Source organism: Protopterus annectens, chromosome 10.part0, assembly GCF_019279795.1.
Source record: "Protopterus annectens isolate FY-2018-M chromosome 10.part0, PAN1.0, whole genome shotgun sequence".
Taxonomy (NCBI): Eukaryota; Metazoa; Chordata; order Ceratodontiformes; family Protopteridae; genus Protopterus; species Protopterus annectens.
This window is the reverse complement of record NC_056744.1, coordinates 1,183,744,941-1,183,759,231: the sequence shown is the minus strand read 5'-3', so window position 1 is coordinate 1,183,759,231 and position 14,291 is coordinate 1,183,744,941. Positions and strand designations below refer to the sequence as shown.

General features: G+C 41.7%; 1 protein-coding gene across 7 annotated transcripts in view; it reads right to left on the bottom strand.

Moving 5' to 3' along the window:
* Window positions 1-14,291, bottom strand: part of MAST2 (microtubule associated serine/threonine kinase 2) — a 2,532,505-nt gene that overhangs the window by 981,859 nt on the left and 1,536,355 nt on the right. The window lies entirely within an intron of this gene.

Sequence of the window (14,291 nt, the reverse complement as noted above, 5' to 3'; positions counted from 1 at the left end):
GTTTGTTTTTCTGTGATGTCAGAACTTTTCTACGGTATTATTTTAAGTATTTCTCTGTGAACTCTGAACTCATGACTGGCACTGTGTAGTAAGAAAAATTGTCTTGTGTTTTTATTATTATTAAATATTTTTAAACCTTTCAACTGTGACTCTTTTGTGTAGAGATAATTTAAGCTCTAAGAGTGCATTGCATGTATATAGTGATGCTGTACCAAGTGACTCCAAATAATTCTTGAGTGTTTGGTTTCACTTGCCATTTGGATAATAATATTGCACAGTAATAATTGGACACCCTCCATAAGGGCCGTTGAGTAGCCGATAAATATTAGCTGGGTGGTGTCAGTGATTTCTACTGTATAGTCTGGGTAAAAGGGTCACAGCTGGAGAACCTGTGCCAGCCTTCCCCAGGAGTGTCTGTGTGGTTGTACAAACTCTTACCTCAAAGTGTGCGTGTGTCAGCTACTTGGGTAGGGACACGAAGCACTGGTTGGACAGAGAGGGTGATGGATGTTTTAGCTTGCCCACTATGCTGAGATCTGGACCCTATAGCTGTGCTAGTGGGGAGTCTTATTGGGGATCTGGAGAGAAAGGGAGAAATCAGCCACAGACTGACTATGATCTCTGTGTGCTCTCAAGGGAAATTGTATTTTACTGTGTGTATATTTATTATCCTTTCTCTATATGGACGCCCCTCACTGGTGTTAGTGGTGAGGATTGAGGCTCTTTGATTGCTGGGCCAGTGTATGGGCATCACACAGCCTATAAAGGGGTTGCTAGCATGCCCTGCAGGACTGCAGATGCAAAGGTTGCCCTTGTTTTGGAGAATGTGGCCAGTTGACAGTGCTTGGTGAATGTGTGGATGGATGTCCAGGTGACAGCTTCAAAATATCCTTAGTTGGAACCCCTATCAGGAAGGCAGTGGAAGTAGAGTCTGCTCTAGTGGAATGAGATCTGATAGATTCGGGAGGACTCTTTCCATGAAAGGAGTAGTAGAAATCGATGCAATGAGAGATCCATTTAGAAATGGTCTGTCTGTTTTGGGCGTGGGAAAGAAGGTAGGGAGATGGCTGGCCTGGTTGAGGGTAACCTCCGAGAGACCACTTTAGGCATAAAAAGAAGGTGGGTCCTGAGACACCCCTGTCAGCATGGAAAAATGAAGGGCTGGGTGGCCATAAGCCAGGGGGCCTGGAGTTCTCTCTCCTGGCTGGCGAATGGCGTAGATGCAGTTTTCATTTTCAGAGGTTCTTCAAGTCAGGTGTCAGCTGAAGCAGCTGGCTCAAGAGGTAAAAGTTTTTTTTCACAAGACAAGTTTAGATCTCATGCTAGAGCAGGTGGTCTTCTGAGTGGTCTGATGTATGCCACCCCCCTAAGGAACATTTTTAACAAATGTTGAGAAAAAATTGCCGGATTTGACTGGACAAAGGCAGAAATAGCAGAGGCATGTATCTTGATGGAAGAGTAAGACAGTCCCTGTTCTAGGAGCTCTGTCAGGTAATCTAGAACCAAGGGTAGAGTGGCATGTGAGCTGTTGACGGCCTTGCTGTGGCACCAGATAGTAAATGGTTTTTTTTTGTGCTCCTGGGTTTTCTGCCTGCCTTTCCTGGCCTCCTTGGATAATGCGTAAAACCTGTGTCATCTGCCTAGTGATGCAGACAGCTTGAGGGTAGGAAGGTTTGAGTGCAGTACCATCCCTTTCTCCTGAATTAAAAGGCTTTTTGGGAGGGGCAGGTTCACAGAAGGCTGTTTGGCCAGACTGAGGAGCAAGGGGTATCAATGCTGGTCTGGGCTGTCTGGGAGAGAATGGAATAACCTTTGGTCCTCCTCCCCTCTGATGACTGAGACTGGTATCCACCCTCCACTCCATGCTTCTTGGATGATACTCTCTGGACCAGAACTTGGTTAGCTGGCAGTTTTCTGGATTCACAAATAGATCTATGTCCGGGCTCCCATAGCTTTGTGTGATGTTGAGGAAGGTCCCACTGTGCAGTTGCCACTCATGGGGGGGGGATCAGGAGGCTTCTGTAGCTGAGATCAGGGTGGGTGTTTCAGGAATATATTGAATATATTGGGTCAGGTCCCAGACTTTAGGATGACTGCCAGATTGCTGCAACATACCTACATATGTTTGAGTAGATGTGTCCAGAAGCTGAGGAGCCAATCACTTGGTAAAGACTCTGGGAGCAGTGGATAAGCCAAAGGGTAGAAGCAGGGAACTGAAAGTGTTGTGAGTCTGCCCTGAAGCACAGGAAACTCCTGCAGGATTTCCATATGGGAATATGGAGGTTGGCATCCTTCAGATCTAGGGTCAGTAGCCAAGCTTGAGGCAATCAACATGGGGCTTTCTTTGAAAGAGAATCTATACCAGCTGGTAATAATTTTTAGGACACATAGATCTGCGGAGATATCCTGCCAAATCTTGAAGAAGGGAAAGCCCTCAGGCAGAGGTTGTTCCCTTAACCAGGCATGCCTTCTGATTACAGAGCCAGTGACTGTGGCCTTGATGGCAGCCTCCAAGGCATCAAAACCACAATGCAGGGAATGTTTGGCTACCTGGGAGCTGGACATTATGAGATTCATTGGTTCCCTGGTAGTACTGTTGTCTGGGAGGGTTGAAATGTTTTGTTTTAGTAATTCCAGTACATTTTGCTGGCATTTCAGCATATGGAATTAGCAATTCAGAGCCCTAATGGCTAGGGTAGCCGAAGTATAGACTTTTTTTGCCTAATCTATCTAAGGCCCTGCTCTCTTTTGTCAGCTGGGATGGAATTTTTAGATGAACTAGCCCTAACCCCCTTAAGACCCTGAGTAATGACTTCTGCATCAGCTGTGGGATTTTTGAAAAGATACTTGTGGGTGTCCTGCACCCTATAATATCTGTCTGGCTTCCTGGGGGCAGGTGGGAGAGCGTCAGGGGTGAGTGAAAACTCCAGAAAGACATCTTCCACCACATCCAGGATAGGGGGAATGGCCAGGGATTTATGCTGAGGCAAATCCAGGAACTCTCGCAATCTCTACTTTGACTGAGGGTAATCCTGCACCTCCCAGTGGAAATGTTCTCTGAGGGAGTTTAAAGTTTCCCCAAAAGAGAGGTCCTCTGGGGGGTGGCAGCAGGAATACGGTCTTCAGTCTCAGAATCCTTAAATGCTGCAAATGTCTGTTCATCAGTATCAGAGTCTTTTAGTCCCGATTTTTCTGTGTCCTGGTCAGGAAGAACTTCCGGCGAAGTGCCTCTCTTCCTTTTAGCTGAGGTAGGTTGGATTCCTCTAATTAAGGTGATTAAATCCTCTGCCATTTTGAGCAGCTGCTGGGACTGCACGGCAGGCTGGGAGGAATGTAGTCGGAGACTGGGTCCCTGTGATGGGGTCTTTTTAGGGATAGTCTTGGTCTTGGGCCTAGATGATTCAGAGGCCTTGTACAAGGTTAGCTTAACTGGCAGTGTGGTCTTCGGTTACTGCCTGGCGTCAGTCGTTGGTACTGTCTCTGTGGAAGCCGGTGCCTGCAAAGTGGCTCTGGACCCAACTGCATGACTGAAGGGCAATGTCTAGGTAGGAGAAGATGGACCCGGCGGTGTATAGTACTCTAAACAGGTCTCTGTAGAGGGCTGCAACAATTCCTCAGCTGACATCAGGGGCTGCGAAGGTGCCTCACTGAGTTCAGCAAATGAAGTAAGAGGAAGGCTGGGTAGCTTCTGACCGGAGTCGTCCGCGGGCTTAGCTTTCTGAGGTCTTTCCTTTTCTTTATCTTTCTTTTTCCTACGTAATTCCACAACCTGACTGACCGATGCCATACCGCAATTAGACAAAGAATTGCTGAAGTGTCTAGCTACAATTTCAGCTCTTCGTCTAATAGTTCTAGCATTAAACAGGGCACAGAACTGACATCCAGGGACGTGGTGGTTTGGGCCTTGGCAGGTGACATAGAGGGAATGGAAGTCTCAGTGTGGGATCTGTTTTCCACAACTGAGACAATTATTGACTTTCTCTGACATCGAATAACAGGAAGAAAAGGTTCCCTAAAGGGGTGCTTAGCTTTAGATGGTTTCTCCCTCACTCTGGCAAAAGCCAACCAACACACTCATTAAACTGCTTCTGCTTCGGGCTCCACGGCAAGAAAGACTGATGTAATGACATTGGCTGTCTCCTTTTACATCCCTGATGACCTGACGTCAGTCTCTGCACCTAGACAGGCGATGCAAGAGGGAAATCCTTTACTCTGGTATTCGGGCCGTCTGAGGGCTACCCAGCAGGGATAACCCCCACAAGTGATGACTGCAAAAGTGAAACATGAAGAACATCTTGGGTTATTATCATGGCCCATCAATGCGGTATTCTAGGCCGTGGACAGTGCATTGAAGACATGTCTCCTACTGACAGTTGGGGGAGTAACTGTTGAAGGTATTTCCTGAGGGGTGTCAGCGGAAGGAAGCATAAAACTGGAGCTAAATTTGACAGCCAGTACATTTGCTGTATCTTCTGCCTCAGTATAGATGGCTCCATTTACAATTAGTTCTACTGCAACTTCTGCACTCTTTCCATCCTGTGGAGCCCAAGAGATATGAAGCTGTTTGTGGTGTTCTTCCTGCAAGAATGCTCTCTATCCAATACGGTCTTTGAATTTTTGCAGGCTTTCTGTTTGCAGTTTATTAGCCTTTACATTGTACTGTCAAGATGTCAAGATATGAAATCTGATTAGTAACTCCCCTGCCTCTTAGTTCTTCCAACCAGGACATTAGCAATGTTTTCCCTCTTATACATTTGGTCTGCCATACACTCCCTCTATGGTAATGTTTTAAGTACTTGAGCTTCTCTCATTAACTCTTCTATAACTCAGGTGGAGTGAATACATTTCAATACCATCTCAGTGCTCTTCCTTTGTCTTGCAGTGAATTCTCTTTATAATCGGATCTTTCTCCAGTTTAAATCACTCTTTCAAAAGATCCAGCATAAAGCTGTCCAGATGTGCAACCTCAACTCTCTCTAGAAGTCTAATGATATGCAAATCTTACTGATGGGACCTATTTCTTTAGTCACCTATCTTTGTGCTGTTTCACATCACCTGCTTTACTATTTCAGTCAGCCTTTTTTCCCCACCTTCTTGCATCTCAGCACAGACCTTTCTTATTCAAGATCTGCATCTTTTGTTAGGATCATTAGCTTTGCTTGCTGCTGGTTGTGTACATCCTTCATTGTGCCCATGTCTCTGGTTACACTGATCAACTTTTGAAATAAAATGCACAGCTGCTACTCTTCTGATGCAGCCTTGAAAATACTTATCTGATCTTACATATCTCACACATAATACCTTACCCTTATACCCTTTGTATTTGTTTTTTTCCTACTGGGAGCTTATTTTTCACTTTAAATTTTGAGGCCCTAGTTAACAGCTCTCAGTGTAAGCAGCCATCTTGCCTGGGCTGACTAGCATCCTCCCTCCCCTGTCGCTGACTGCTGAATGTACTTACCCTGTAAGAATTCAGATATAATGTAGCATCTGATTTTTTGTGAAGTTCTACAGGGACTTTTCAACAGGAAAGCTAAAATAAACAAGCCAATAACCTTATTAAGGCTGCATAGTATGAAAGCCCATTGGTGAACTCCTATCACCTATGACCCTTCAGCTGTCAATTACACTCTACAGAACAATAACAATTTTTTGCCAAAGATCGGCAACACCAATTCACAAAGCCAGAAAAGCTGTAATTATTTTAATGTGTTTGCTACTGGAGGGTCAAACAACACAATACAAATGTTTCAAAGTTTTCCGGGAGTGCTCTGCATACCATAGATTTATCTAGCTAAAGTGTTTCTAATGTGTTCAAAGGTTTTAATCAGATATGTGATGACATTAGGCAATCAATTAAGCAATGCTTCAGCATTCAAACATCCTGGGAAATGTTCCAATTAAAACGACATGCCTTATAGTGGCATTTTGCATTCACACTACCATCCAAGGTTCATGTCATCATTGGCAGTGCAGTTTATGTCTACATGTTTAACTCTGCCTTCTTGGCCTGAGCCATAGCTGAAATGGAATCTTGGAATGTTTCACTTACCATTGTAACAAATGTAAAATAAAATAAAAATAAATAAATAGAAGATGCAACACTGTCATACTTCTAGTTATCACAGGTTTTAATACTGAAACTACCGTTCTCCTAAACCAGGTTTGATAATTACAAGTTGCACACTGATAAAGTATTTGTTGGGTATATAAACATATAAAAGGAGAAATAAATGCACAGTCTTGATTAGCGATGAACTTGTTGTTGGTTTTTATAGGTGTAAAAGTTGTGGATTGTGTTTATAACCAAGTTATTTTGCTTCATCTACGTTTATAACACGGACAAATAAAAAAATATCCAATGCCATTTATTAACACCAGCAGAAGACTTGAGTGTCTACAGGTCCGCAGTAATCCACCATATTCAAAATACCTAAGAAGTATTAGCAGCATGACTTATGCAAGAAATGTATTGACTGTATTTCTCACAACTACAGCCTACACTACAGCTGTAAAAAGATGGTAAAAAGGTACAAGTAGCATACAATGATCTCACAGGTAGAGAAGAATAAACTGAACCAAGACTGGAATTGCCTGTATGAGATAATAATGCCAACAAAGCTCCAGAAGAGCTGTCAGTAAGGAGAGTCACAACTGCGAACAATTCTGACAGCACATCATCATGACAAAACCTTATCAATACCGGTTTATGTAAATGATTAAGGCTGTAGGGAGGGTGGCCTAATGGTTAAGGTGCTTGCCTTACAAGCACAAAGTACAGGGTTTGAATCTCACAGGGGATAATTGGCTAGGCTTAAAATGGCTCGCAAGAGCAGTTAGCCTAGTGCTAATCTATGAACCTATGAACCTATGTAGACTATTGACAGTGTACAGGATTCCTTACAGTGGGGATCCTTGCCCTACATAAATATCCTTAAGCAAGCAAATGCATCTTCTTGTGAATTCTTCCAAAACTAACTACGAATCCAAATTAGCTTCCTCAACTAAGGACAACCATAAGGCGTTCTTTGGTTACATCTGTAACCTAAAAGGAAACGTCCAGATTTGTGCTGAACTGGTAGTTAATGATACCACATATACTAAGCCTGTGGACATTGCTAACCAGTTAGCCAACAGGTTCTATGAAAACTTTACTCCGCTGTCCCCACTACACGTACTCCATGACACTCTACCACCTGTCCCCTACTTTGTATCTCTAAAGAGCAGGTCATGAACACCCTCTTTAAGGTTAAAAACACATCATCTATTGGACCTGATAACATCCAGGCTATGGACTACATGGGCGCAAACAAGAATTAGCAACACCATTAGGTACTCGTTTCAATCATAGTCCAAGTACCGGCTTCATTCCAGCTGAATGAAAAAGGCCACTGTTATCCCCTTGCACAAAGGTGGTACTTCCACTAACCCCAGCAACTACAGACCTATTAGCCTGACTGGCCTTATCTGCAAGGTCATGGAGCAAATCATCATGGACCTTATCAACAAAGATATAGGTAATCTCCAAACACTTGACCCTACTCAATTTAGATTTGTCAAAGGGAGATCATGCCTGTTAAACCTGGTGGTCTTCTTTGAGACAGTCACCACGGCCCTTGATAAGGGGAAATTTCTGCATACAGCCTACCTAGACTTAGCCAAGGGTTTTGACACTATCCCCCACTCAGGCATCATTGCCAAATTCACCCAGCTTTAGGTATCAAGCCTTATGTCATTAAATAAGGTCGCTAACTGGCTCACTGATAGTACCCATATAGTCAAAATAGAAGAATCTACCTACAACAGCAGACCTGTAGCAGTGGTGTTCCACAGGCATCAATTATGGGACCTCTCCTGTTTGGAATCTATTTCTCCAAAGCACAAGCTAAAACTAAATGTCTGTCGCTGACAAAGTTTGCTGATGGACTCACAATGGGTGCAGATTCCAGTTTTTAAAAGAACTTCAGTATTTACTGTTAACATCACTTAAGTTGCTTATTTTCATTCTATTTCTAAACTTGCCTTGTTGGTGTGACCTACTGTATTTTTTTATACTGCAGTGGCCTTACCCAATACTTAAAAGTTAGTAAATGATTTAAAATAAATATTTAATGACTCTACACCACTCTCCAATTCTAAATACCTATTACATGTCCTAAGCTTTTACTTAGGGTTGCCACCTTTTCAAATGCCCAAAGTGGGACATTTTTCTGTAGAAATTTCAAATTTTGCAGGACATAACATACCCATGGCTAGTACAAAGGATGGAGCTTCAATTTTTGCCAAAATAAAAGCTTATGCTATTTCATATAACATTTAGGGGTTTCAGATAAAAAAATAATTGTTTTATGCAACTATTAAAGAAAACTTAGGAAATATTTTTGCCTTAAAATATCGGGGCATTTGCAATTTTTTTATTTTTTCGCAGGACACAACTGCCTGAAGAGGAAGTGTCTCTCACAAAGTGGGACAGGTGGTAACCTTACTTTTACTGAATATGCTGTGCATCTCTTAATTTACAGTAGAATTTTATTATTTTGTACTGTAATTAGGTCATGGCTGAAAAAGGCTCTTGTAGTTCAACCTACACAGGTACTCAAAATAAAGAAAAAAAGAGAAATAGAAGTGCTGGGTCGCGCAAGTCTAACTATAACACAGTGCCCCGACTCACACTGTGTCACAAACGTGGGTATGTAGACAAAATTAATTTATCCTACCAAAAACAGGACCCTACTGACCTCACATACACTAAACTCCACCTTTATTAAGCTTAGTTTCTTAGTGTTTATGCTCCAAGAGGAAAATTCACATTTAGCAAGCCCGCTGCTGTTGGATTTGTACAATAATGGACGGAAAGTCAAAACAACTGCAAATCGTAATCATGTTTCAACATTTGTTTCACAATTCAACTTTTTCAAGATACTTAGGATTTACCGAAACCACATCAGCAAACAGACATACTTCTGAATGTACATCAGGAACAAAAAACAATACAGAAGACAAATTGCACTATGAAACTGATGCTAAAACTGCTTTTCCACTTCACACAGATGACTGGTTGTTAGGTAATCTCATTCCAGCAATACTGTGCCTTTACTAGATATTATTAGGAAAAATATTAATTGGCTGACCACACGTAAAGCTCTCACAGTAGCTTTTCTAGGTGCAGTAATGTCCTCAAATACTGAAGAGAAGTGCTAATAAGCTAAAGCAAATGAAATTTGTTTTCAGTGAAGAAATGCAGCATGCTGAGTGAAGCTTGCAATAACTGTATTTTAGTAAAACACATAAAAATGGTATTAAGCTAAGCCAAATGTGATTTTACATAAAATATTTTTTAAACTTTCAGTAAATCTTGCTACATGTAATTGCTTTCAGTGGAAATGAAGCAGTCTTGAAATGTCCTCACATTTCCAATGCTTAAACGTAATGCTCCTTGAAATACTACAGCAGATCAAGAATATCTATTACATTATTTGGACTCCTACAACCACTACCACAAGCATATGACTGGGAGAAAAGAAAAACTTACTTTCAAACTGAAAAAAAAATGAAATATACTGACTGGGACTCTTTTAAGCAAACAGGCAATGTTACTCAGTTTTAGTTTCTGTCTTAATTCTGAGGTATTTCACAAATTTCATAGATATTCCAAGGCCATTTATTCTTATGACTCTTTACACCTCACCTGTAAATTTCCTCAGGCCACATTGCACATCTACTTTCTCCAGGAGGGTCTCACCAATCACAAATAACATTTTTTAAAAAACATATGGTTTGTTTTAAAAACATACAAACACAGTATTTTCACACATTATAGTTGTTCCTAAAACCACTTTTCATTTAAAACAAAATATATACCAAAGTTTATATATACATTTTCCATCACAATTTAGCAGCCCTCATTTTTAATACAGGACTGAATGAGGGTCTTTCCAGTAAGACAAAAACACTAAACTCTGTGGAATAAAACTGAAATACTGCTGTTTCTGCTGGTCCTTTTTTGTGTTGTATTCTCGGATTTGTAGCCATTTACCAGGGTTTGTTTTGTTTATTAGTGGCGTTTACCTTGGTTCCAGCTTTATTTTCAAAAAGAAGAGGTCCCACAGCCCCAAGTGACAGCACTTCTCATTTTCATGCATTCAAGTAAGGCACTTGCAATTCACACCATATACTTTATTTTTCAACCAGTTTGCTATCCATCATACCACATACTGGTTGATTTTTAAATCGTTTTGTTTATGTATGATGCCACCTAGGAGAATGATGTGAAAGGTCTTGGCCAGGTAACCCTTTTGAAGAAGTCTACCAGATTCAGTGGGCAAAAGTTACGTTTCACAAAGCTAAATTGTTGGAGGAGTCAGGTTGAATAGGTTTACTGATACTGTTGTTTATTAGAACAGTTATAATATGTTCCTTGGCTTTGCAGATGAGGCTTAAGACTGACAGGTCTGTAATTACCTGGGTCAGTTAGAAGGTCACTCTTATGGAGGGGCATCACGACTGCAGTGTGTTGCTCACCAGGGAAAAAAATCAGTAGGTAAACTTAGGTTAAACACTTTAAGGAGTGGGTCTGCAAGGGCACTTTTAACACTGTTACTTAAGCAACAAGTTATACTGTTAGATCCTATGAAGAAAGTATTTTTGGTCTTAGCACTTTCAGTAATTGATCCTTACAGAAATTGAGGAACACGGGATTCAGATATTTCACAGTCTGGATAGAAGTTTTGGGGATGAAGATGGCACTGAAGTTGTTTGCAAGGAGGCTGTCAATATGTACTGGGTCAGAAAAGGCAGCATAATTTTGAATATGTTCAAAGCAATGCACAGTATTGTTTTTTAGTTTTCAAACATAGCTAAAACAAAGAATTTACTGATTTATTTCTTTATTCACTCGTTGATGACTGGGTTAATCCTCTTTTCTGGAGAGACCCGAAGAGGTATGCATGCCGACAAAGGGAAATTTGGCCAAAGCAGTGGGAATTTCCTGCTTGTTTCTGATAAGTACCATGGGATCGATCTTTTGCATCCACCTGAGCTATCACCAACTCAGGTGGATAGGACCTGGATTTAACATCACATCCAAAGGATGGCACACTTAGGACAACAGCACCAGATTTATAATTATCTTTGGCTTCAAAGACCAGTCTAAGTACAATGGTTCTGGACCTGATATTGCTCTAACTTTTTTTAATAAAGCTTTTGATATTTTCTATGAGAGCTAGGGTTTCAGACATGCAACAGTGCCACTGCTCTCCTAATCAGAACTCATACTGAAAGATCCGCTGCCTGAGAAATGTTTGCAACTGTGACAAGAAAGAGGTTTATACAAAGCCAAGTATATCTTAAAGTACGAACAGTGATAGAGAAAGAGAAGCTGCTAATTAATGGTGCTTTTTATGATGGCATCTTTTATTTTATGAAGTACATTCCTTAGTTTTGAAAAAAAATAAGTAAATAGTTTTATTTTCAGTCGCAAATGTTTGTGGCTGGTGGTTTATAGATATGCATAGCAAACTAGTGTACCATCAACTGTTGGTTCCTCCTCAGAAATGTGTACGTGGAAAACTTTCCTGTTCAGGTTTCAGTACACTGTTGGCAAGATAGCATTGGAAGGCAATGGGCTGGGTGTAAGCCAAGTGAAGTCCTGGGAAACCACTGGTTATCCCTATTATTTGTAGCTAGTCAGTGTAAAGCTTGAGTGTGGTAGGTATTGGGGACTACCTAAGGCAACAGTGTACATCTATTGTATACTCTTAAGGTCAATCACCCTTTGCATACTATTTGGTGATCAGTGGCATGGCTTATAAGACCATAGTCAATACTGCTAAATGTAAAGTGCTGGCATCACGAGGGATCATCTACTTATTTGTCACAGCCGCAGTGCAGAGAGCTAGACTGTGATCATTTTTTTAAGTTCTGGTCCTTTCTCGTGTAAACTTCAACTTCACAGAATATATTTCATGTCTCCAGAAAATTACTATATTAAATGTTCAAATACCATGATCTGTTTGGTTATGCATGCTCACTGCTCAGAAGTTGCAAACTATTATTCAAAAAAGTACAATTGTGTACCTACCATAAATGTAGATGTTCAAGTGTATTCACTGTTGCAGTCATTACACTTGTGTTATCCTGCTGGCAGGCTACCCGCAGTCAGCCTGAATTCCAAAGTCTAGGTCCGGCGTCAGTTGCTGTCGCCTCTTCCCTGATGTCAGTGCGCCAGGGGTATAAAAGATGCAGCCGACGCCATTTTCTTCAGTTTTTCTTGCCCCAGATGTCAGGTACCCCCAAATTGGTAGGCTGAAAATTATGCCAATAAGTATACATGCACAAAAATAAACATTTCCTTCATCTAGAAGCAAATACACCACATAGGTTGTACAGGATAGAGAAGTACAGATAAGTCCCAGCAAAGCAAAGGGGGATGGTGGGTGGGTAACCTGGGCTGCAACAGTGAATACACTCGAACATCTACATTTATGGTAGGTACACAACTGTACTATGTGCATCGTGTTTCACTGTTGCAGTCATTACACTTGGGTTGAATCCCAAAGCTGAGGTTGGGTGGCTGGGTCTAAATAGGATTAGGAGAGGCTATAAGACCCTGCAGAAAGTACAGTTGTGTACCTACCATAAATGTAGATGTTCGGGTGTATTCACTGTTGCAGTCATTACACTTGGGTTATCCTGCTGGCAGGCGACCCGTAGTCGGCCCGAGTTCTAAAGTCTTGGTCCGGCGTCAGTTGCTGTCGCCTCTTCCCTGACATCAGTGCGCCAGGGGTATAAAAGTTGCAACCGACGCCATTTTCTTCAGTTTTTCTTGCCCCAGATGTCAGGTGCCCCCAGATATGAAGGCTGTAAAGATAAAAATATGCCAAACAACCATGCATATATCACTAAAAACATTTTCTTCTTCTAAAAGCAAATACACCACATAGGTTGTATAGAGTTGAGAAGTACAGAATAGTCCCAGCAAAGAGGGGGGTGGTGGGTAACCAGGACTGCAACAGTGAATACACTCAAACATCTACATTTATGGTAGGTACACAACTGTACTATGTTCATCGTGTTTCACTGTTGCAGTCATTACACTTGCGTAGAATCCAAAAGCTGTGGTAGGGTGGCTGGGTCTAGATTGGATTTGGCGAGGCTAACAAGCCCTGCAGAACTGCAGTGGCAAAACCTGCTCTGGATTTGGAGTAGAGAGGTAGGTGGTAATGCTTGGTAAAAGTATGCACTGAGGTCCAGGTTGCAGCTTCTAATATGTCTTTGGTTGGTACCCCTCTGAGGAAAGCTGCTGAAGTGGCTGCTGCTCTGGTAGAATGAGGCCTAATGCCCCTAGGCACAGATTTGCCATGTTGTGCATAACAAAAGTGGATGCACTGTCCTATCCATTTCGAGATTGTCTGCTTTGTAATAGGCTTTCCTTGTGATCCTGCAGCATATGCTACAAACAGTTGCTCAGTTTTTCTGAAAGCTTTTGTTTTGTCCAAGTAAAAATGTAGCTGTCTGTGTATATCCAAAGTGTGCAGAAGTCTCTCCCTTTATTCTGGGGATTTGGGTAAATGAATGGTTTGGTTTAAGGCCACATTGGAGACCACTTTTGGCATGAATGTTGGGTTCGTCCTTAGAGAAACCCTGTCCTGGTGAAAAATGAGGAAAGGTTCCACAGCCATCAATGCCTGTAACTCTGAAACTCTTCTTGCTGAGGTTATTGCTAGGAGCAGAGCAGTTTTCCATGACAAGAATTTTAGATCAGCTGTGCTGGCTGGTTCAAAAGGAGGCAGTGTTAGTTTTTCTAAAACAAAATTGAGGTCCCAAGTAGGTACTGGTGCTCTCCTAGGGAGTCTTATATTCTTTGCCCCTCTGAGGTACTGTCATAGTAGAGGATGTGAAAAAATAGGAGGATCCGTATTGTAATGAGCTGAAATGGCAGAGGCATGGATTTTAATAGAAGAAAAAGAAAGGCCTTTGTCCAACATCTCAGTCAGGTATTGTAAAATCTGAGGCATATTAGGGACCAGTGGGTCGAGCCCTTGTGCCTGGTTCCAAGCACAAAATCTCTTTCATTATTCCGCACAAGATTTCCTAGTGCTGGGTCTCCTGGCTTCCAAAATTACATCCATAACAGCTTTAGAGAGAGGTGCAGTGTGAGTGGCTACATTATCTGCCACGCTGCCAGGTTTAAGATTTTGAGTTGACTGTGCAGAATCTGATTGGTTTGCTGTGTCAGAAGATGAGGGATTTGAGGTAGAGGCCAAGGCGGGCCTTGGGACAAAATCTTTAGG